Source organism: Erpetoichthys calabaricus, chromosome 16 (assembly GCF_900747795.2).
Source record: "Erpetoichthys calabaricus chromosome 16, fErpCal1.3, whole genome shotgun sequence".
NCBI classification, from domain to species: Eukaryota; Metazoa; Chordata; class Cladistia; order Polypteriformes; family Polypteridae; genus Erpetoichthys; species Erpetoichthys calabaricus.
In genome coordinates, this window is record NC_041409.2 from 27,366,081 (window position 1) to 27,391,270 (window position 25,190).

Consider the following 25,190-nt stretch of genomic DNA (forward strand, 5'->3'; position numbering starts at 1 on the left):
GCACTCTGCTAATGGCCTGTCAGATAATAGGCCTGGGTCAAGTTCAAAATGACTACTTGTGAAAATGGCCACCACTGGATCAGACTGGAAGGGGCAGCTTTATTCACTCTTAAGGGGAGTCTTCTCAGAGCTCGAGGGAGAAAAACAAGACTGTTAGTGACAGTGCCCCCTCTCTTCCTGGAGTAGTATCGCATACCTGACCTGAGAGGATAATCTGATCCACAGATGCACATGCAAGACTATGTAACTATACAAGGGTATATAAAAAAGTAGGAACAATTTGAATTTTGTAGTAACCTCAACAAATAGAAGCTGATGAAACATATGTTCACGATGGCTGACTAGTAATTCGAACATGCACTGTGGAGTGATCTTCTGTTAGTCTAGATGAAGCCAAAGTCAAATGAACATGGACGCTTCGTTACAGAGGTGCACCATTGTTCAACAATATACCATAGTGAGATTTCTTTGGGCACAAGTGGTGATGGAGGGAATGAAACCTGCTGCAATTCACAGAAGGATGTTGGCATTTGTAGTTTCATAGCTGATATCCAAATTTGCAGTAACACTGGACAACATTATCCATCAGTTTTCTCTGATGAAGGCATTCGCCATGTGAATGTGGGCTTGTGTATGTGATGTTGATGGTCAACCAGATTGGGCTTTGTCAGTTACACATGTTCTTTCAGTTTTACACCTTTTTACCCATTCATAAGCTTTTCATTCAGGCATGCTTCTTTTCACTGCTGTGCTGAATCAATATCCTTTGGTGAATTTCAGCAGGTTTCACTCCCACCCTCACTACCTCTAGCCAAAAAATCTCACTATGGTGCACTGTTCAGAAATAGTGCAATTTCACTGCAAAGCACCCTTGTTCATTTCACATTGGCTTCAAGTAGACTAACGTCAGAGTGCAGCACTGTGCCGGCTCAAACTAAACATAAGCCAACATGAATCTGTTGTATTGCATCAACTTATATCCATTGTGGTTACCATGTTAATTTTCAAATTACCTTTACATTTTGTTTTACCTTTGTGTATATATATATATATATATATATATATATATATGTACTGTATATATACTGTGTATATATATATATATATATTTATATACTGTATATATACTGTGTATATATATATATATATATATATATATATATATATATATATATATATATATATATACACACACAGAGAGAGAGAGAAATACAGATGTAGATATGTACAGTAATATTATAGATCGATTCTAGAGATACATCTTCACATTGAATAAGACAAAGGGCTTCAGTTATAGTGATGTTTGGTTAATGATTTGTATTATGTAATTAATGAAGTACTTTTCTCTATATTGTACCAAGGGCTAATATTATTGCCATGCAGTTTGACATTCTAGTTAAGGCTTTGGAGCTAGGATTTCAAACCCTATCGTTGTGGGTTCAAATTCTGGTACAAATACTGTGTGACCATGAGCAAGTCATTCCATTTGCTTGTGCTCCAACTGGAAAAACAGAAGAAATGTAACTAATTGTATCACAAATGCTGTAAGTCACCTTGGATAAATGTGTCAGTCAAATAATAACTAATAATAATATTGTTAGGTCACTAGCCCTGCTGGTAACAAAGCAAAGCAACACCTACACTCACAGCCCCAGCGCTGGTACCCTCACTGGAGGTTTATACCGTAGGACTTGCTAACCACTGAGCTTTGCATCTTCCTTGAGTTTCACTGAACTTTGTCCTTCCATTTCACACCTGACTGTACACGGCAAACATAAACATATCTCTTTTTCCTGTCCAGAACACCCCTGCTTCAACTGTTCGTCCATTCTGTTGGTTAGTGATACTGTTCATGTAGCCAATCAATCGCTTCTGCTTCATCCTCCTTTTGCATAAAGCTGACTCTCAGGGTATGTATGTTAGTCTAATATTAATAAATATTGACAAATAAAAAAAATCATCAATAAATAAAAAATGTGTTAGGTAATTTACTTTTTTTCTATAATTCACCAAAGTTCAATCAAACCAATCAAATCATTTTTTAGATTTTTGGGTATTTCATTTTTCTATTGTAGGGGAGTTTTACCCCTAAATATTGATATATTGAAATGTCCTTTCTTAGTGGATACCTACTGCTTTAGATGTACAATCTTGCCAAATTTGAGCTTTTTAACTAAATGGGAAATAGTGTCTTTGTTGATAAGTGATTATGTGAGTCAGTCAGTCATTCAACTTTGCATTTTATATATATATATATATATATATTAGGGGACTTTGCACCCTGCTTGCTTCGCTTACCAACCCCCGTGTTTGGTTTTCCGGATACACACTTTTAAGATTTTTTTTTCTATGAATTGTTGCTATTTTATTAGTTTCACTTTTATTTCAGAACTTCATTAAAAACAATATTTGGAATCTTTCGAGTTCCAACATGCTGAATCTTTTAAGTGAGGTCTGTAAGACATGAGTTTAATGACTTTGAACCATAATTCAGAATAGGTTTCTCTGTTTGGAATTTCAGCAAGGACAAAACGATCGACATTATCAGCAGTTAATAATTTTTTTTGCAAAGTAACCAATAAATGCATGTGAGGTAAACCCCGTTTTTGAAATACACTGACTTAAACTTCAAAGCCTTACAATATTTACATACTTCTGACATATCACCTATGTCCATATATTTGATCTCCATTCCTCGCTTTGTCCTGATTTTTTTTCAATGACACCCATGGTGATTATTTTCCCTTTTTTTTAGTAATAATTTCAGTTTGTTTGCGCTCCTGCAAACAAACTGAAATATATAAAATGACCAGAACTGAAATATATAAAATGACCACAAGAGGGTGCCAGAGAGACCCAAACCACAGACACCATATACCACCACACATTATATTAACAAAATAAAGGTAATTTATTCCACAAAGCACCTTTGCAGGCCTCTTTCTAGTAATGTGACACAATTATACAATAAATCAATATAATAAAGTACCAGATTCTTCCTTCTTCTGCCAGTTGAGTGTTGAATGATGAGTGTGACGAGGATGGACAGAATTAGAAACGGGGACATTAGAGGGTCATCTCAGGTTGGACTGTTGGGAGACAAAGTCAGAGAGGCAAGATTGCATTGGTTTGGACATGTTCAGAGGAGAGATGCTGAGTATATTGGGAGAAGGATATTAAGGATAGAGCTGCCAGGGAAGAGGAGAAGAGGAAGGTCTAAGAGGAGGTTTATGGATGTGGTGGAAGAGGACATGCAGGTGATGGGTGTAACTGAGCAAGATGCGGAAGACAGGAAGTTATGGAAGAAGATGATCCGCTGTGGCAACCCCTAACGGGACCAGCTAAAAGAAGAAGAAGAAGACACAAAGTTATCTTTTTGTCCAGTCTGCCAGTCCCTCTGTCGCTCCTTTTGGGCCTCCCATTCAGGTAATAACCCATGCCTCTCCCTGGCTGGGATGCTCATTCTTATCCCAGAATACAGATTTATAGATATACATATGTGTGTGAATGTCAAAAAATCAAATGAAAAAAACCAACCCTGCAGCCACTCCAGAAATAGCTTCTCTGGTTTTGATTCTTGTTCATAGTTCCTATCGTGCCTTCTCTTTTTCTGTATCATTTGGAGTATTCTGACCTTCTTTCTCCCACCAACTGAGCCCTTATCTCAAATTACCTCCTGACTTTAGATTCCATTAGGTAGTTTTCAGCCCACTTCTGAGTTCAGTTCTTGACAAGTCCCAAAATCAGTTCAGGGATCACAGACCCTACTTCAAGTCTCAAGGGACCCTAAAGTAGATTTTGAGAATGGCATTTCCAGTATATTAATTTACTTAATTATGTTATATGACATGAAGAAAATGGATCTCACCCCTACAGGATGCCCAGAACCAAAGAGATTGCAGGAAAATAATTTGGGCAGAAACTGACTAACCTGGATAAACCTGGAAAACAGCCATTAAACTGCCTAAACTAGTGATGATATATTGAAGCATAATTAAATAAAGGCTTTTTAAATAAAACTGCTGAATCTCTACATGACTAAAAGTGTCACTGAGTTAACACTTTAAAAATTTATTATTGATGTTTCAATTGCTTTTTCTCCTGAATTCATAATAGTACATACACAAGAGCCAAAGCTAGAAAGCATTGATTTCCTGTCATAGATGAGTTAAGTATATTCCATTATGCTTTATACAAATTTTAAGACATTTAAAACTAAACAAACAAAAAGTGTGGCCAGTCTCACATTACGTTCTATAAATCGGTTCAATTATATGATACAGTGTCATCCTGAGTGAATTATAAAATTATCAGCAGTGTTTTATCACTTCATTGACTTACTTTTTTTTAAAACTCCTCACCTTCCTTATCCAGATAGAAGTTAATTCTTTTCGGGCACCTTTTAGTGTATCCTGTCCCCTGTCTCCAATAATTCTTTGGTAGTAGAACACTGAAGGCTGTACATATTCTGAGTTGTTAGAATGACAATTTTATTTCTGCTTCAGGGAATGAATGTAAAAACCTCTCTGCTTACCTAACAGATGTAAAAATGAAGGAAGTCAATCAATCTATCTTTATGTTGTGATTAATGAAGTCCATATGAACAGAAGAAATTGTAAATTTGCAGAGCGTATCTTTGTTTTATGAGAGCAAATTTTTGTTATTTAGGAAAAAAAATGGAATAACAAAAATATCTAATAGGATAAAAATCAATGGTCATATGAAGAACGCCTTCCCAACACCCACACAGCTCTGTGAATAGGAAAGACTAAAGAAAAAGAGAAAATAAAATGTCTTACTAGACCTCAGGCAGCCAGTCACTGACCAACTGAGCAGCAACGGACCACTCATCAATAGTGGCACTCGATGAGCCATTAATCTGGGGAGCTGAAAGTTATAAAAACATTAAATTATAAAAGTAGGATTTCTACAGATTTGGTAAAAAATATTCAGGAGACTTCCATCTAAAGGCTAAAGGCATTTTGTCTTCTATGGTGCATAAGAAAGAAGAGTTTAAGCTGCATAACAGAAAGAGTTAGTGCAGATAGAAAGAAAATCCAAAGGAAGGAAATTATGAGTATGATTCCTAGCATAAAAGTTGATAAATATTTTTTATGTCTTTACTTGTAATCTAGACCAAGCAAATGTAACAATAGTGTTTTAGGAGGCATGTTTTACTTCATCAATGAGAAGAGCAGTGTTCTGATGTTTACCTAACCAACCCTCCCAATCTTTAGGAATGAATCAATATGTAAAATTTATGGTGAGAGGGAGAAAGCGTCAGACCAGCTGGGCAAGGGTGACTGCGTTTGGACTTAGTGTCTATAAACTGCCTAAACAAAGCAACTGGGGCACGAGTTGTGTCATTGGTAACTGGCCCAGGAAGGCACAGATAAACAGCAATACTTTAAACCAACAGAATTAGTTTATGATCGGTTTTGAATCGGCAGCCATTCTGTACCATAATGCCTTGATGTGCTTTGTGGAAAGAATGGTATAAAGTTGGTCATCTTGACTTTACCTCTCTCTGTGTCTCTCCATCTGGCCATGAAGAGAAGATCATGATGAAAATAACTATCTTGGCAGCCATATTGAGACAGTCATGTGGCCTGTTTCATTACTCCATTTAAACCCATGTGGTACCAAAGCAAGCTCGGCTGAAGATAATTTGAAGATGCACTGCTACTTCGGCTGTAAAGGTATAGTTTGCCAATATTCACATTGTATTTTGCTTTCTTAAGAATTCTGGGCATTTTTTTCAATCTTCTTATGTAATACACTACTGTGGCTGTCTGTTTGTCTGTTCAGGGTTTTAAATCACCTGTAGCTTGCAAACTGTTTGAACTATTGACCTGACATTTGGTACACATATACTACGTGATGTCTACTATTCGTTTTCGGGGTGATGATTGACCTTTGAGGTTATTCCTCTTTCTATTTTCATTTTATTTTATTGTAGAATCATCTCTCAGCAGTGGCCAGTGCAGCTCATGCGTACAGGCGCCGCTCTCATACCTACCACCTTCGCCGTCCTCTTCATATTTTAAATAATTCTTGTGGCAGATTGAAGACTTAAGTGGCAGCTTAAGTGAAAAATTAAATAAAATATACTAAGTAATTGCAACACAAACACTGACTTGATCAATTTTAATGTGAAAAGATGCTGACAACAGAAGAGAAGAAGCGGGCTGCTAGGGTGGAGAAAAGAAGAGCTGCTCATGAAGGAGCAAGTGCATCAAACGAATGCTAAACGTATAGAGAAAGAGGATGAAAACTAGGAATGCTCAAGTCAAGTGGATTCACTGCACGTCATCACTGCATGTTACACATAATCAAATGTGTAACTTAACTCCTGCCTGTTACTTTGCTTTGTCTAATTGGCTAAGGTTACAAATATAGAAGGGAAGGTGGGAGAAAATGCTAAAGTACCGGATCACAGAGTGGTAAGTGTATTGGATTTTAGACATTTTATTAAGATCTACACAGTAAAGAGTATAAAAGGGGAAAATCGGGTCACCATAAGACCCTACACAATAAAACAATGAGGTAAAAGAGGAAAATTAAAAAGAGAACTGGAGACAAAAGACCAGAACAGAGTAACTCAGAAACAGTCCCAGAATGTGTGAAAAAAGGTGCCAGGGGTGCTAACAGAACACAGGTTACACAAGGGGCTGGGAGCAAGTCCCATGATAAAATGTCCGTTTTCAGGATACATGCATGCTCTGGATAAGCACTGATTTTTGAGATGTACAAATCTAAATCCTAGTCTTAAATGAGTTGACTACATCTGCTTTTATATCTGTCAGTCCTTACATTGACATAATATTTCATGTACTGTTTGATTTTTTTGTAGCCCACGGGATAAGTAACGCTTCTGCTGTTGCATTATGGCAATCAAATATGCAATGTGGAGATGTTTTTTTTCCACCACGAGCTTTTTTAGACATGTCAAAAACCAAACTAAAATTCTTTTATAGAAGGATGACTTTCCTGTGCTTTCATTTTCTGCGTATTTTAGAATATAAGGAATTTCAATGTCCTTGAAAGTGTGTTGAGGATCTAGTTTCCTTTATAGACCACACCTGCTTTGCAAATGAACTAAAATCCTGGTTGGGGTCTTAAAATGAAATATAAAAAGAGCTGAGAGTTTAAAGTTCATTTAAGACTTAAGATTTTAAATGTCATTCAAATGACTCATACCATTAAACTACAGTATATAGATATTGTAACTATTTAATTACGTATATATTGCAGGCTAATAAAGATGTTACTGTACGCTTCCAATACAAAGCTAATCTAATTTTTTTCTTGCTCTATTCAAATTAAAAAAACGTCCCAGAGAACACATTATATGGATCATTTATTTTTGCTCCCTTTTCCAATTTCTTTTAAATATTTTGAAGGCTCTTTAGGCTTGTTTTGCTGTTATCAGCCTATCTAATGGAAGTTTACCACAGATGTATTGTTGTGGTGAATTGTAATTAGGTGTAATTAGCCAGACAGGTATTGCTTGCAGCTAGATTTTTGCTAAACTTGCACAAGGTGTCTCCGTAGGGCTGCCTTCCTCACTGAAGCCAAGTAATGTTGCTTAAAATGGGATTTCACATTTTCTGCTTCAGTGAATTGGTATGTCTGCCAATAATCTAAGCAAATTATTTCGTTAGGCAGTGTATTTCATTCTCACAAAAACTGCAAAATTCATATATATATATATATATATATATATATATATATATATATATATATATATATATATATACCGTATATATCAAGACAAAATTAATTTAAAACTTTCTTTCAAGACAAAATTAATTTGAAACTGAAGTGCTCCCCTCCTTTACCACAAATGAATGAAATTCTTTTTTGCATCTTCTCTTCTGAAAGGCATTTATATAATCAAAAGACAACCCTTCCTTTTGTGGGCTTGATAAATCAAAAATATTGCCAACTTCAAATTTAATAAGTTTTATTTTGGAAAGAATCAAAGTAAACAAAAATAAATAATTACACAGAGGGAAAAAAGACAAAATGTAAAACATATGCTTTCTGTGCAGTACTTTAATTGCAGTTTGTTTATTGAAGTTTTAAGTCTTTAATTTTAATGACCATAAAGGCAGACTTATTAAAACACAATAATTTATAACATATAGCTTCAGAAGTAGTTTTGATTAGTATTCAGCTATCATGATTGAGGCAAAGCAAAACACTGAAGGAAACCACAATTGCTACTTCCTGTCATCACATGCATGATTGATTAAGTTATCTATGTTTCATAAACTAGTGAATGAAGGAATAAATGAAAGGAAAAGTATCATTTATTTGCCACTGCATCAATTGAAAGCTTACCTTAAAACCATACAATTTCCTTGTGATATGATTTTCTTTCGTAGCACAATATTTTGCTTCACACAAAGCATATTGCAACTTAACAAGCAGAAAGAAGACACTTCATTTAAATTCAATAGTGCCCAAGCCTATGCCCACCCGTACAATTCCTCTTTTTCTAAAATCTCTAACCAAAAACTCTGGGTAAACTATTCTTCCAAAATGTTTTCTGACTGCTGGCCCTTTTTACCCATAATAACTCACAGACACAACACAAGATGGGAGGGATCAGATTCAGTTTACAGCAGATTACAGAAGAAACAGTGGGCTCCATGCAGACACCCTTCGGCCACAGCTGTTTTAACTCATATACACTAAACTACTTCAAACACAAAGCCCTCAGCCTGAAAGACCTACACTCTAGCTTTGTAGGGTATGGTGGTGCACCCCATCCCCTAGATGTTCTTATCTTGAGTGTTGCTTGTAGAGTTCTCCAAAGTCTGGCTGACAACATTTTTGGGGCAAAAGAGATAGTTTTAAGCCATCTCCAATCTCAATACAAGTTAACGATTCGGCGGTGTGTTCTGCTTCAGACTTTGTATTTGCTACATACACGTTGGCAAAAGGGAAGTGCCTAAAGTGAACTGAAAGCGAGAAAACCTGATAAAGTACAGAGGAGGAACTGGAGAAATCTGAAGATGAGGGCAGCATGGATTCAAAAACCAAGACAGACAAAAGAGAACAAATATTTGAGCCAAATCATTAAGCAAAATCATGAACAGAGTCAGGAAACAAAGCTAAATTCTTAGTGGAAACACAATTTAGATTTCTTAATGCTACAAATGTTCTACCACAAATGAAACTGGTAGGCTGCAAGGGCAAAAGAAGAAGTAGGATCTGGAGATAAAATCTCAGTCTTAAAACAAGCAGAAATCAAACTCTGGAACCAAACAATATTGCGACAAAACCCAATATACAAACTAAAATCAAAGTCTTATAGAACATATCCATGAATTAATTTTAATCTGAAGGAAATAAATTTTAACACTAGCGAAAGGTTTTAAATTGTATACACAAACATGCAATGGTACTTTAAATAACAACTCACAGGTGGCGCAGTGGTAGTGCTGCTGCTTTGCAGTAAGGAGACTGTGGAAGATTGTGAGTTCGCTTCCCAGTTCCTCCCTGTGTGGATAGTACTTTGAGTACTGAGAAAAGCGCTATATAAATGTAATGAATTATTATTAACATTTTATCTTTGGTGTCACGTGACTCTGTTTCTTGAGGATGTGGTCAGCAATGGAAACGTCTGTTTCAGCAACAGGATTGCAAACTGGTGGCTCCCATAATGTAAACAAAATGGTGTTGTGAAATAATGAAAAATAAAACAATACAACTTTAAACAAAATGAAACTAGAAAGCAGCAACATTCTAAACCTTAGGAAAAAATTAATAAGTCCCAAAGAAAAATTCCTACAGCTCAGGAAAGTTTAATAAGATCGTAAAAGTGAAAGTCATTGATAAATTTATTGTCTGTTATACCTGCATTTTTATCACTCTTTAATTTAATATTGTTTTTTATCAATATGCTGCTGCTGGAGTATGTGAATTTCCCCTTGGGATTAATAAAGTATCTATCTATCTATCTATCTATCTATCTATCTATCTATCTATCTATCTATCTATCTATCTATCTATCTATCTATCTATCTATCTATCTGTCTATCTAAAGGGAAAGAGATGCAAAGCTAGAATGTTTTGCAGGATCATGCTGATGAACTTGTATAGGCGGTGTCGTGAAATGCTTGAGTCCTGAAAGCACAGGTACAAAATACTTTCAAAAGTTGCCCACTAGTGGGGGAAGAAGCTGTCAAAAACTCCAACTAGAAACCCAAAGGGCCAAAACAAACCTCTATAAAATAAAGGGTTCATTTTCAAAAGGCTCTGAAATGCACAAAGCTCCGTTGAGCACAAGGATTTGCCTGAACAGACAAGATCCACAGTGAACAAAGTCCCAATACAATAGCCAAAAATCGTGTTCATAAAATTAAGCAATGGTTCAAAAATATGAATTAACACAGTCCCAAAATGAAATCCAGAGGCGGGGTTGAAAAACAGAGCAAGGGTTCCAAAATCCAGAAAAATCACAAGCAATAACGCAAAGTACAGAAACACAAGAAAACACTCCACTCTCAGTGCGTTCAAAGAACTGTGAGGAACTATGGGAGGTCCTCCCTTAAAAAAGGGCGGTGTTTGGCAGATGGTCCTACCCCTCTGGGAGCCACCCACAAAACACAAGGGACATTACCTAGGCCACACCCCTTTCCCAACACACACACAGAAAAAGGTACATTATAAACAAAAGAAACATTAGTACAAATAAATAATATAAAAATAAACAACAATGACACGAAACACAACTGTGAAAACCATCCAGGGGGAAGTGCTGGCAAAAACATGACAGGCGGGAGTGATAGATAGATAGATAGATAGATACTTTATTAATCGCAAAGGGAAATTCACATACTCCAGCAGCAGCAGCAGCATACTGACAAAGAAGCAATATTAAACTAAAGAGTAATAACAATGCAGGTAAAAACAGACAATAACTTTGTATAATGTTAACATTTACCCCCCCCCCCCCCCCCCCCCGGTAGAATTGAAGAGTCCCATAGTGTGGGGGAGGAACAAACTCCTCAGTCTGTCAGTGGGGCAGGACGGTGACAGCAGTCTATGGCTGAATCTGCTCCTCTGTCTGGAGATGATCCTGTTTAGTGGATGCAGTGGATTCTCCATAAATGACAGGAGCCTGCTCAGCGCCCGTCGCTCTGACACGGATATCAAACTGTCCAGCTCCATGCCTACAATAGAGCCTGCCTTCCTCACCAGTTTGTCCAGGTGGGAGGCATCCCTCTTCTTTATGCTGCCTCCCCAGCACACCACCGTGTAGAAGAGGGCGCTCGCCACAACTGTCTGATAGAACATCTGTAGCATCTTATTGCAGATGTTGAAGGATGACAGTCTTCTAAGGAAGTATAGCTGGCTCTGTCCTCTCTTGCACAGACAATCAGTATTGGCAGTCCAGTCCAATTTATCATCCAGCTGCACTCCCAGGTTTATAGGTCTGGACCCTCTGCACACAGTCACCTCTGATGATCATGGGGTCCAGGAGGTGTCTGGGTCTCCTAAAATCCACCACCAGCTCTTTGGTTTTGCTGGTGTTCAGGTGTAGGTGGTTTGAGTCACACCATTTAACAAAGTCCTTGATTAGGTCCCTATACTCCTACTCCTGCCCACTCCTGATGCAGCCCACGACAGCAGTGTCGTCAACGAACTTTTGCACGTGGCAGGACTCCGAGTTGTATTGGAAGTCTGATGTATGTAGGCTGAACAGGACCGGAGAAAGTACAGTCCCTTGTGGCGCTCCTGTGTTGCTGACCACAATGTCAGACCTGCAGTTCCCGAGACGCACATACTGAGGTCTGTTTGTAAGATAGTCCACGATCCATGCCACCAGGTATGAATCTACTCCCATCTCTGTCATGTTGTCCGTAAGGAGCAGAGGTTGGATGGTGTTGAAGGCGCTAGAGAAGTCCAGAAACGTAATTCTTACAGCACCACTGCCTCTGTCCAAGTGGGAGAGGGATCGGTGTAGCATATAGATGATGGCATCCTCCGCTCCCACCTTCTCCTGGTATGCGAACTGCAGAGGGTCAAGGGCGTAACATACCTGTGGCCTCAGGTGGTGAAGCAGCAGCCGCTCCATGGTCTTCATCACATGTGACGTCAGAGCATGACGTCATTATGGCGGCGCCTGAGTCATTTAACTGAGTGTTGACACGATATTTCAAGTGACCTCTGTGTCATGTAACTAGCAACGTGCATAGCAACTGGAAATGAAATGGCAGCAGCCATGCAAACATTACCACCAAATGGTAGTGACCATCTAAACGACAGTGCACAAAATTAAAATTAATAACAATAAAAATAACAAATTGAAATTAAACTAAAACAATGTGGTAGTTTAGATTGAGTCATAAAATGTAGGCCATGAGTGTATATTTACTTTCATGTTGCCTATAACAAGAAAAACAGATGCTGTTTCCACCTGGTGTGATGTCCCGAGGTGGCAGCGATGGGCACAGCCTTTAGTTCTGGGATACTGATGGTCATGACTGCCGGAGATGGAGCAGGGTGAGTAAGGAGACAGGCAAGACATTTTTATTCAAAAGAATTTCAGAATTTTTCTTTTCAATATAGAATTAAAGTGTTCAAAAGGTGCATACAGTGCATTCATAAATATTCTAATAATTAAATCTGCTTTAAAATTGTGCCATAAAACAAACCATGTTCTCAGATGAATGAATGAATGAATAAATAAATACTTTTAAAATCACTGTTCTTTGGCATGACAATATTCCCTCCTCACAACATCTTAATGAAGCCACACACAGTCTGCTGCATCCCCGTCTGCCATTCAAATCTGAACTTACACCTCAGCCAGTAACCTGCAGTTTCCAGTGATGACACCTCACTAAGGCACCACAGCTCCCCAGGTAGATTTACCCTTCCCAAATATGATCCCCTCTGTTTTTGTGACCCCTTTCCATCCTTCTCTGCCTCCCTGTTCAGCAAATGTCACACAATGGAACCTTCACTCAGCTGTCGGTCCTGCTCCCTTCAAACTGCTCAACAGGGCCAATGCTGCCTGTCCTGTACTCCCGTCTGAGAACATCTGTCACTCCAAACGTCAAAACAAGGTATCACTTTCAGTTTCAATTTTTTATGCTATGTAGCACTTATCCACCTTCTCTTAGATCCAATGGCAAACTCCAGCTGACACCTTCCTGAATACCGGCAATCGCATGTGTTCACCGGCAAGCTGCTTGTCTGGGCTGTGCTAAAACTCATTTAAAATCAGTAATAAATGATGCCATTGAAACACCCAAAGGACATGTCTCACCACACCTGGGAGATCCTCAAACATTCTAGCATATGCTGGAACAAATACAGCTTCAAATTGTTGACAGAATTTAGCTTAAGAGTGGGATTCTTTGTATGGTCATTGGGCAGTGTTCCCAAATGCGCAGTCCTCCAGAGCAAAGGTCATTCTGTGGCTTCCTCTTTGACCCATTTGGGTTTTGGAACAGTTACATAATGCAAATTCAGATTTGTTTTTAATAAACATATAGATTTTAAAATAGACAACCTTATTAAAACATTTCTATCAGTGGTTGATTCAGTAGGACCACATCATCAAAAGTCGAAGGCGCTGTCAAAATCACGTACTGCTGTACTCATGGAGTTAACCCTGCTGAGGCGATTATCTCTTCTGTTAATGAAGCCATTGTTACTTAATTACTTCTTATTTGCTCCTGACCTTGCCAATAATTAAAGAGACAGGATCCAGAACTCTAAAGTACTTAAACAATAACAGTACTTGAAGATTGATTAATATTCCAAGAACCTCACTTATGGGTGATGAGACTTATTATAAAAAGGTATTCAATGGAGCAGCTTCAGTTACATCACAGTTAAGTGGCAGTTACCATGGTTTAAAGATAATACACTCAGTCTTAATTATACAAAAAAAAAGTATATTTTATAATCAAAAGATTGATTTTCATTGTTTTAAATTTAAGATGAGATTTTTATTTCATGTTAGGATTCAACATCTCTCTCTATGCTATATAGTGGACAGTGAGGGTACTAAACAGTGGTCCCTGAACCCAGATTAATGCCAGTGAAGCCAATAGTATGTAAAAGTGTGATTTATTAAATAAATTAATGGGATGTAACAAGGAGGGGAAACAATATTACAAAAGAATACACTTTCACTATCCCCATTTGCTGTCCTCATACATTGATATAACCGCAAATACTAACCATGCACCCACATCTAATTTTCTCAGTGCTCACCTGTTTTATCATAGAAAGGCTTTGGGCCGACCTCTCCTTAAAACATAAACCCCTTTCAAAGTCAGAAATTCTTTTTCCATGGACCCACAGTATATACCACACTTCTGTTGTTACTTTCATTTTCCTTTCCTTAGAATTACCAGCTTTTGGGCAAATAGAGTTCACAGTTACAATGCATATTCATCTAAGATACAGACCTCTAAGCTACTTAAACAATAGCAATACTTGAAGATTTGTTAGGATTATGAGAACCTCACTCTTGGGCTATGAGACTAATGCATGGAAGCCTGTTATAAATATGTGCTCGGTAGAGACGTTTCTACCTTCTGTCAGTAGCTTCATCAGACTTCACCCCATCATGGGGCGGAGTGGTGGCTCTGAGGCTAAGGATCTGTTGCCGGTTCGAATCCCCATCACAGCCAAAAGAGATCCTACTCTGCTGGGCCCTTGAGCAAGACCCTTAACCTCTAATTGCTCCAGGGGCACTGTACAATGGCTGACCCTGCGCTCTGATACCAAGGGGTATGCGAAAACTAACAAATTCCTAATACAAGAAATTGTATAAGGCGAAATAAAGAACAAACAAAAAAAATCATGACTGTGTACTGCAACCTTCCCTCATTCATGATTGGCCTAGCCGAGCAAGGAATTCGGTTCCCAGCACCTGACACTAGAATAGAACAAACATGTCTAAGGGAAATATTCTGTTCTATTCTATGAAAACTTTCATTAACTGTAGTATTTATAAATAAGATGTTACTACTCTCTGAAAAGATATTTTGCCAAATATTTTGAATCTATCCAGATATTGTGGTACCCTTCATGTCCAAACACACCATAGGATGTAAGGCAGACTACACTATTCTCTGTTACAGCAATGTTATGCAAATTATCTCACTTTCGTGAGCCAAAGAATTAGCATATTGTTAAATATTTGTCATATGGCGGATGTTCCATCAGATCTGTTGTAATAAATGGTATCCACTAGAAACGTTGCAGTGATGATCTAAGCTATATTTAAAACCATACAACCTATATCATCCTGTAGTTCGGTAAACAGACAAACCTTAGCAGCAAATCTAATATGTATAACAGTGTGGTGGTCCAAGTTTTGGAAGTTGGTTTGACTCCACCAAACCCATGGTACCTGATCAGCTCATTTGTCTGATCTTATGTAGCTATACTTAGGTATAAGCCCCGTCTCTGACATCAGAACAGGAGGGTTTTAGTTTATGCATAACGTAGAAACAGCTTATGAAACCATTAGTAGCATACATGCTTTGTCGTAGCAGTTGTGCCCATTCATTTGATTTAAACAGGTTCTTCTGTCTTAACAACAAAAACATACATAGCCAAGCAACATCACACTCAAAAGTATTCTTAAACAACTTGACTTTGACAGATTTTACTTAAAATAATGATAAAAATGTTCAAGCAGTTCTTATCTACATAAAAGTGTAGACAACAAGGTACATTTAACTTACAACACAATAGACTGATTTAACATAGAAAAGGAATAATTAAAGTGTATTTGTAAAAGTACATTTTAATGTTACAAGAAAAGTTCTGCACCTTTGGGAAAAGTTTATGATCTTTCTCTATAAACTGTGTGACTACCTTTCATGGCAGTATCTACAAATGTGCCTTCTTTCTTTTCACCTGATGCTTTTCCTGCATTTGCCTTACAACAAAGATCCCAGCCTAAGTAAATAATAATTAGTTCAGTTTCTCTTTGGCAAAATTCCATCTGGCATACCCCCACAAATCCACCTGTCTATGCCCTAGACACCTCTAGACCCAGGCCTCACTTCCTACCTTTGTCTCAAGATCACCAGCACTATGGCTAGAAGAGGCTTTGAAATGTTCTCTCATGTCCCTGTCATTCCAACTCTCCCTTAATGAGCCAGGCAACTCCCGAGTCACCTGCCTACTATACTGAGTAGCAGGGTGCCACATAACACAACAGGACTCCCTGATGCCATCTTTTGTACTGGGGGGGAGCTCCTAATATACTTTCCCATAGTTCTTCTGTTATCACAGCATCCCGTGTGGTGATGGTTCAACTACTCTGGCATAACTATACGAATAATCTTTCTCTCATCTCTATATATAATCTTCATTTGGATCTTGATCTTTGTTTGTCCGTGAATGAATTAGAAGAAGAAGCACTAGATGGCAGTAGAGAGACAGCTAAAACATAGGCATTGCATTAAGAATCTCCTTCAGGCTTATACTACTGACGACTGTAGTACTCCAGTCACACCTCAAAACACAGACATTCAAACTAAACAAATTGTTGTGCTTTAAATTAACTAATCTCTATATATAATCTTCATTTGGATCTTGATCTTTGCTTGATCGTGAATTCATGTTCCCCTGACACTGCCTTGGTTGTTACTTTTACTGTCGATACCACTCTTTGTGTTTAGATCTGGCGTTGACACTGTGCTTTGTGTTTAGATCTGGCGTCGACACCTGCTTCGTTGTCGAGACTATGTTTTTTTCTGTTTCTATCGACCGTCGTTGGCAGCACTTCGTCCAAATCGAATGTTCCCCCGCTTCTTGGAGTCAGCAGTCAGAGTATATAAGTCGGACACACTTCTGTGATTTTCCATCAGTCGGCGTTTGGAGTTCAAGAAAGAAGCATTGGTTCTTCCTTACTCTTTGGATTGCCACAAAGCAACCTGCGAGATTGGAGAAAGGTTGAGAAGAGATCGTGAGAGGAAACGACAGCGTTGTGAAAAAGAGATGGACTGTGAACGGAGAGAAGCAGAAGTGGTCCTCTACCACCACATAATTACTATTTGGACAGTGATTCCGAGTAGGCCGTTCCTATCGAATCAAAGTCCAAGGGTTTTGTTTTGTAATTTTGTTTCCCTTATAAAAAATCATAATGCTGTGCGACGAAGGGCCCAGTTCACGACTGGCAGCTTAAACAGGGAGCCCTTCACAAACAACTTTAACACGTGCAACGAAGTTGTGCGCACATGGCTAGTATATATATATATATATATATATATATATATATATATATATATATATATATATATATATATATATATTATCCATCCATCCATTTGCCAACCCGCTGAATCGGAATACAGGGTCACAGGGGTCTGCTGGAGCCAATTACAGCCAACACAGGGCACAAGGCAGGAACCAATCCCGGGCAGGGTGCCAACCCACCGCAGTATATATATTATATATATATATATATATATATATACAGTACACTCTATATGTTATATATATATTGTGGTGGATGGCCGGCTAACTATTCTGGCCCTCACCACCAGGCCGCCATGTGGGGCTCTCCCGACAGCATGGAGGTTCCCCGAATTCTAGCAGGGCCTCATGGACCTTGTAGTTTGTATGCACAGCCCTGCTGGATACCATGGGGGCCACCGGGAGTCGCTGTAGGGAGGCTGACAAACTGTTATGTGCCCTATAACCTGGAAGTACGTCCTGGTCACATGAACAGGAGAAACGACGTGCTTCCAGGTTGAAGAGAAGGACTTTTACCCTGACCCGGAAGGAATGAGGACTTGTGGATTATGGGACAGGAACCACTTCCGGGTCAGGGGATATAAAAGGACGCTGGGAAAGCCCAGACATTGAGCTGAGCTGGGAGGTAGGGTGGCGAAGTGTCTGGGAGAGGAGGATTGGTATTTGTATTTGGTTTATTGGTTATATGAGTAGTGTGGAGTGGAGGGTGCTTTGTGCACGTAATTATTATAAAAATAGAGTCTTGGACTTTTACCTGGTGTTTGGCGTGGTACCTGAGGGTGCAAGAGGTCGATAAGAGCCTCTACTGCTACAATATATATATATATATATATATATATATTCAGGCACTAAGCTTCTCTTCTGCTTCCACTGCAAGAGTGAAAGAGAAACACTCTGAAGACCAATGACGGTCCTTCTAAGACCCTTCCAAGCCCCGCCCCTTCCAGGTGCAGATGTATATAACCAGCATGAACACCTGAAGTCAACATTCATTTTCGATCTGAAACTGCCAGAGCCACATCAGGCATGCTAAATGACAGAAATCTCTAAGCCTTGGAAAGATCATGGAGGTTCCACTGCCACTTTTCTGTTTATTTTTATCTGTTTCAATTTAGCATTAAAAAGTTGGTACAACGCTTGGAAAATTGCATCGCAGATAAAGGTGACTATGTAGAAAAGTGATGTCAGTTGTTTTTGAAATTCTTAACAGAGTTAAAAAAAAAAGTGCGGAAACTTTTTGAACATTCCTCGTATTAGTGTTATTAGTAGTAGTAGTAGTATTAATTAGTAGTAATATTACAGTAGTAGTAGTAGTTCATATCCTGTAAACACCAGAAATGACTCCACTCCATTGGGCCCTTCAGCAACGCCCTTAACTTGCAATTGCTTTGTCCTGGGTATGATGTTAAACTGCATCCAGCCTTGCAAGTAGGTCCTCCAACTTGTAGGGAAAACACAGGGGTTGGTGGCAGGATTGGCACTCCAGCCACCATAATAAACCAGTGTGGTGCTGAGGTGTCACCCACTGCACTGAGGTCCCAATCTGGGTGGTTCGTTGTGTGGTGGTGTAATCAGTGAATGCTCCCAACCTGTCTCTTAGTAGCACTGCTGCTAATAAACAAGACCCCAACACTTTATTGTGTCTTGTCCTGTTGTTCCCATTTAATATATATATATATATATAATAACAAAAGGACACAAAGAGATTTAGGATTTTTGGGACACCTAGAAGGTTAACCCCATATATTAAAAAAAAAACATGGGTAAAGTTCTTTAAAAAATAAAAGAAACATCATAACGTTGCAAGTCTCTACAGCAGAGATGGCATTGCTTCCAGTGAAAAAGGATCTTGGCATTAAGAGGCCGGTTGAGGCGGGCAGAAACCAGAAGTGACATTAGATGTGTCATAGTTATCAATTGTCCAGTGTGAAGAAGAAGTTGAGGCATTAGTCAACAGCACCCTCTGGCTTTCCTGGGGAAGATTACAGCCCTTAAACTGTCCCCTAAGTGCACATGTGTGACAATAAATACAGTTAGGTCCATAAATATTTGGACAGAGACAACTTTTTTTCTAATTTTGGTTCAGTACATTACCATAATGAATTTTAAATGAAACAACTTCGATGCAGTTGAAGTGCAGACTTTCAGCTTTAATTCAGTGGGGTGAACAAAACGATTACATAAAAATGAAATAACTGGAAATAAAATGTTCATTTCTAATACTTGGTTGAAAACCCTTTGCTGGCAATGACAGCCTGAAGTCTTGAACTCCTGGACATCACCAGATGTTGGGTTTCCTCCTTTTTAATGCTCTGCCAGGCCTTTACTGCAGCGGCTTTCAGTTGCTGTTTGTTTGTGGGCCTTTCTGTCTGAAGTTTAGTCTTCAACAAGTGAAATGCCTGCTCAGTTGGGTTAAGATCAGGTGACTGACTTGGCCATTCAAGAATTTTCCACTTCTTTGTTTTTATAAACTCTTGGGTTGCTTTGGCTGTATGTTTTGGGTCATTGTCCATCTGTATCATGAAACGTCACCCAATCAATTTGACTGCTGTATTTAGCTGGATTTGAGCAGACAGTATGTCTCTGAACACCTCAGAATTCATTCGGCTGCTTCTGTCCTGTGTCACATCATCAATAAACACTAGTGTCCCAGTGCCACTGGCAGCCATGCACGCCCAAGCCATCACACTGCCTCCACCGTGTTTTACAGATGATGTGCTATACTTTGGATAATGAGCTGTTCCACACCTTCTCCATACTTTTTTCTTGCCATCATTCTGGTAGAGGTTGATCTTGGTTTCATCTGTCCAAAGAATGTTTTTCCAGAACTGTGCTGGCTTTTTTAGATGTTCTTTAGCAAAGTCCAATCTAGCCTTTCTATTCTTGAGGCTTATGAGTGGCTTGCACCTTGCAGTGCACCCTCTGTATTTACTTTCATGCAGTCTTCTCTTTATGGTAGACTTGGATATCGATATGCCCGCCTACCCCCTGGAGAGTGTTGTTCACTTGGTGGGCTGTTGTGAAGGGGTTTCTCTTCACCATGGAAATGATTCTGCGATCATCCACCACTGTTGTCTTCCGTGGATGTCCAGGTCTTTTTGCGTTGCTGAGTTCACCAGTGCTTGCTTTCTTTCTCAGGATGTACCAAACTGTAGATTTTGCCACTCGTAATATTGGAGCAATTTCTCGGATGGGTTTTTTCTGTTTTCGCAGCTTAAAGATGGCTTCTTTCACCTGCATGGAGAGCTCCTTTGACCGCATGTTGTCTGTTCACAGTAAAATCTTCCACATGCAAGCACCACACCTCAAATCAACTCCAGGCCTTTTATCTGCTTAATTGATAAGGACATAATGACGGACTTGCCCACACCTGCCCATGAAATAGCCTTTGAGTCAATTGTCCAATTACTTTCAAGCCCCTGAAATGAAGGGATTGTGTTCAAAAAATGCTTTAGTTGCCTCACATTTTTTTGCAATCGTTTTGTTCATCCTACTGAATTAAAGCTGAAAGTCTGCACTTCAACTGCATCGGAGTTGTTTCATTTCAAATTCATTGTGGTAATGTACAGAACCAAAATTAGAAAAAAGTTGTCTCTGTCCAAATATTTATGGACCTAACTGTATATATGTATATATATACACATGTATATATGATATATATATATATATATATATATATATATATATATATATATATATATATATATATACAGTGGAACCTCGGTTCACGAACATCTCGGCACACGTACAACTCGGTTTACGACCAAAAAGTTCGCCAAACTTTTGCCTCGGTTCACGACCAAACACTCGGTATACGAACAAGCCAGGTTCCCTTTCGGTTTGTTGATGTTCATTCTCTCCCTGTGCATTTCCTGTGCAGCGAGCGAGAGAGAGAGAGAGCGCGAGAGCGCGCGCGCGCACACACACACACACACACACACACACACACACACACAGAGAGAGGCAGTGCAAGAGACAGAGGGCTGTACACACACACACACAGGAGCACGCGCGAGAGAGGCGTGTGCGCACACATACAGGAGCGCTCTAGACAGACACACTGTGAGCTGCAAAGCTGATCGCACCCCCAGAGAATACAGACGCCCCTGGGAAAACCCCTAAGAAACATGGACAGACTACCTTCACATTCCTCCTTTCCCTTCTTGACGGCTCTGTCGCGTAATATGCCTCTCGTGCGGTGCTCCGCCTTCTTAAAAAGCCTGCACTGGCTTCTTTCAGTTTGTTAAATTGGTTGCTTGCTTCTCCTTCTTTCTCTCTCAGACAATCTGTGCTCCTGGCGGAGCTGTCATCTCTGACTTGTCATGGAGCACGTTTAAACTGTTGAAAAGAGACAAATGTTTGTTTGCAGTGCTTTGAATACAACCTCCTGTGTCTCTGTGCAAATCTGTGACCCAAGCGTGACAACACACACAGGCGCTCCAGGCTCGCAAAAGAGAGACGCACGCACGTACACACACACACACAGGCGGGGGGGAGAGAGAGGCACGCGCGCACACACACAGGAGCGCGCTAGAGAGACACACACAGGTGCTCCAGGCTCGCAAAAGAGAGACGCACGCACACACACACACACACACACACACACAGGCGGGGTGTGGGGGGTGAGAGGCGCGCGCGTGCACACACACAGGAGCGCGCTACAGAGATACACACAGGCGCTCCAGGCTCGCAAAAGAGAGACGCACGCACACACACACAGAGCGATTGAGGGACGCATAAGTTAGAGAAGGCTTGTTTTTGTTTTCAGTTCTGTTTCCAGTGATTGGTTCGTAGCCTGCATTGTTGCAATGTTACTTTTCTTGGTGGTTTATTAAATTACGGATTTTTCAAATGTTCCTTTTTTCCCCTGTGCTTAAAACTCATTAAAAAAAGTGTTTTTAGCGAGAGCGGTTCCTAGCACTATAGCGCGAACTATTGCAGTGTTAGTTTTCTCTGTTGTTAAAGGTTTTCTCAGTGTTATTCAATGTTTTTACATTTAGTTTACCATTACGCTGTGCATTCTATGGTATAATTAACTATATTTGTGTTTAAAAACTAAAAAAATGTATATATTTACATACAGTTTCTACGGTCTGGAACGGATTAATTGTATTTACATACAATCCTATGGGAGAAATTGCTTCGGTTCACGACCAACTCGGTTTACGACCAGAGTTTTGGAACGAATTATGGTCGTGAACCGAGGTTCCACTGTATATATATATATATATATATATATATATATATATATATATATATATATACATATACATGTATATATATATAGATATAAATATATATATATATATATATATATATATATATATATATATATATATATATACAGTATATATATATATTCTCCTCACCTAATATAACCCATAACCCATCTCCTGACTTTTCTCCGTTTACCCAAATGTCAGTTATTTTGCCTGTGATAGATGGCCTTTGTGCACTGTCCATAATACGTCCACCACATATAAAACATATTTAGACCTTTACATTCCAGCCTCTTTCTCACATACATGCACACTCACACACTCACACACATGCATAGCTTCAAGTTATAAAAAAAGACCATCAGAGTTTTCAAGTGAGAAAGTAATGTCTTTTTGAAAATGAAATCCCATTATAATTAGTAACTTTAGTAAGTCTGCCAGCTGCTGTTTTCATATCACCTCCTCCACGACAGACACACATGCACTCAAGTGTTATGGATTTATTTATTTTTTTTCAGTTTGCAAATTGTTAAGCTATGGCAGTTGGTGCTTTCATGCAAGACAAAAGAAAACTCAAAGCAACATCTTTTAACAGGGAAGGTCACATTGTAATCTTCAGAGTAATTCCGAGGTCAGGTACAGTTTGTGCAAGCACTACATCTTTTTATTCATTTTTGTTTAAGTAATATGTACATTTACTTTGAAAAACTGTTTTAAGAAAACCATTATTCAATATACTACATATTCAAAAAAGCTGCTTTTAACTACACAGAAGAAAATATATGAAGCTTTCAAACAATTTGAAATGTACTGTACATGATGTGAATACACAGTTACTGTACAAGAGTCAGTAAAACCCAGATAGTGGAAGATAATCAATGATTTGGGTTAAAATTCATTTTTTTCAACAATTTTCTAACAGACAAAATAAAAAGGGTAACCAGTATAACATGAGAAATGATGCATGAATTTATAATCATCCAAAAGAAAATCTGAGCACAACTCATCAGTTTTAGCATCTTTACACTGGTTGCCAGTGTCCTTTAGAACTGCTTTTAAAACACTTTTAATTTTATAGAAGACTCTGGACAATCCTCCTTTTATTATACGAGTGTTTGTTCCCTAACAATGCAGTCATAATATTTGATCCTCAAACACACAGATTTTCTTAATATTATGACAGTTAAGCAAAAAAGAACTGGGGAGGAGGCCTTTGCTCGTATACAGCAAAAGTTGGGAATATTTACCGGATAGAGACACACAGGGCTAATATTGTGGAACATTAAAAAAAAACATCTAAACACCCACTTCAAAAATGTATTTATTCATAATTCCTTTATTTGTGTCATCTGTTATTTATTTTAACAGGTACTACAATATTAGGTACTGAAATAACTTGCATGAGGTCCCTAACAATTCCTTTTCTTTGTTTTCTTTTCCAGTTTTTCAGTGGCGGCCTCTCATCCCTCTGCCACCTGCTCACGATGCTTTGCTGCTGCCTTTGACGTCAGTGGGAATGAGGATGGCCCAGCTATTGACGAGACTTATGGCATCTAATCTTCTAGGACCTTTCACAATAACTATAATGAATTACTTTAAGATATTTAAGCTTTGTAGAGTGCCTAGTGGCATCTGGGCTGCTTTTTGACGTGACAAACCCCAAGAGGTTCCTATTTTTCCCCAATCCCTCAGACTCTGTTTTTTAACTCTTATTAACATTACAGGCTTACAAACTGAGCTTAACAAATTATTATTTAAGATATTCATAAGTACATTTCTAGTTATCGTTTGTTTAGGTTTATTTGTTTATTTTCCTTGTCATTATCCTTCTTTCTTTTTGTAACGCACTTTGAGCAACACTTTTTGCATATAAATGTCATACTGTATATAGTAAATGTTTATTTTTTTGTGCAATGCAATTGTCTGATTGACATAGCAAGGTTTTGTAATTTTGAATAAGCCATTGATTGGCGTATTTTATTTATATAACTTGATTGTGCTGTGGTCTTTTCTAAGAATGTAAAACTCCTTTTTCTTCTATTAAGCAAATTGTTATATACAATATATTACTAATATTACCAGAGCTATTGACCTGCTAGCTGAATCTGCTTGCAGAATACAGTATATTCACCAGCCACATTATGTCCATAGAGAAACAGGCTTAAGCTGCTGTGAGTGCCATCTGTAATGATCTGCTGTCATACAGTGGACTCAGAAAGCACTTAGACCTCTGCACACGCTCTTGTGTTGTAGATTTCATTTGAAGTGGATAAATTTGCCCATCAATCTACACTCAGTAACTCATAATGACAATGTGAAAACCTTTTTTCAGAAAGATCTGCAAATTTATTAAAAATCAAAAATTGAAATCTCTCATTTATATACAGTAAGCAAGTATTCAGACCCTTTGCTGTGGCAGATGTGGTCAGATGCATCCTGTTTGCTTTACTTACCCTTGAGATGTGTCTAGAACTTGACTGGAGGCCGCCTGTGGCAAATTGAAATGACTGGACGTCATTTTAAAAGGCACACACCTGTGTATATAAGGTGCCACAATTCACAGTGCATGCCAGGGCACAAACCAAGCCATGAAGTCTAAGGAACTATCTGTAGACCTTTACGATAAAATTGTGGTGAGACATAGATCAGGGCAAGGGTATAAAATGATTTCTATAACTTTGTTCCCAGGTATTCCCTGGAGCTCAGTGGCCTCAATAATTG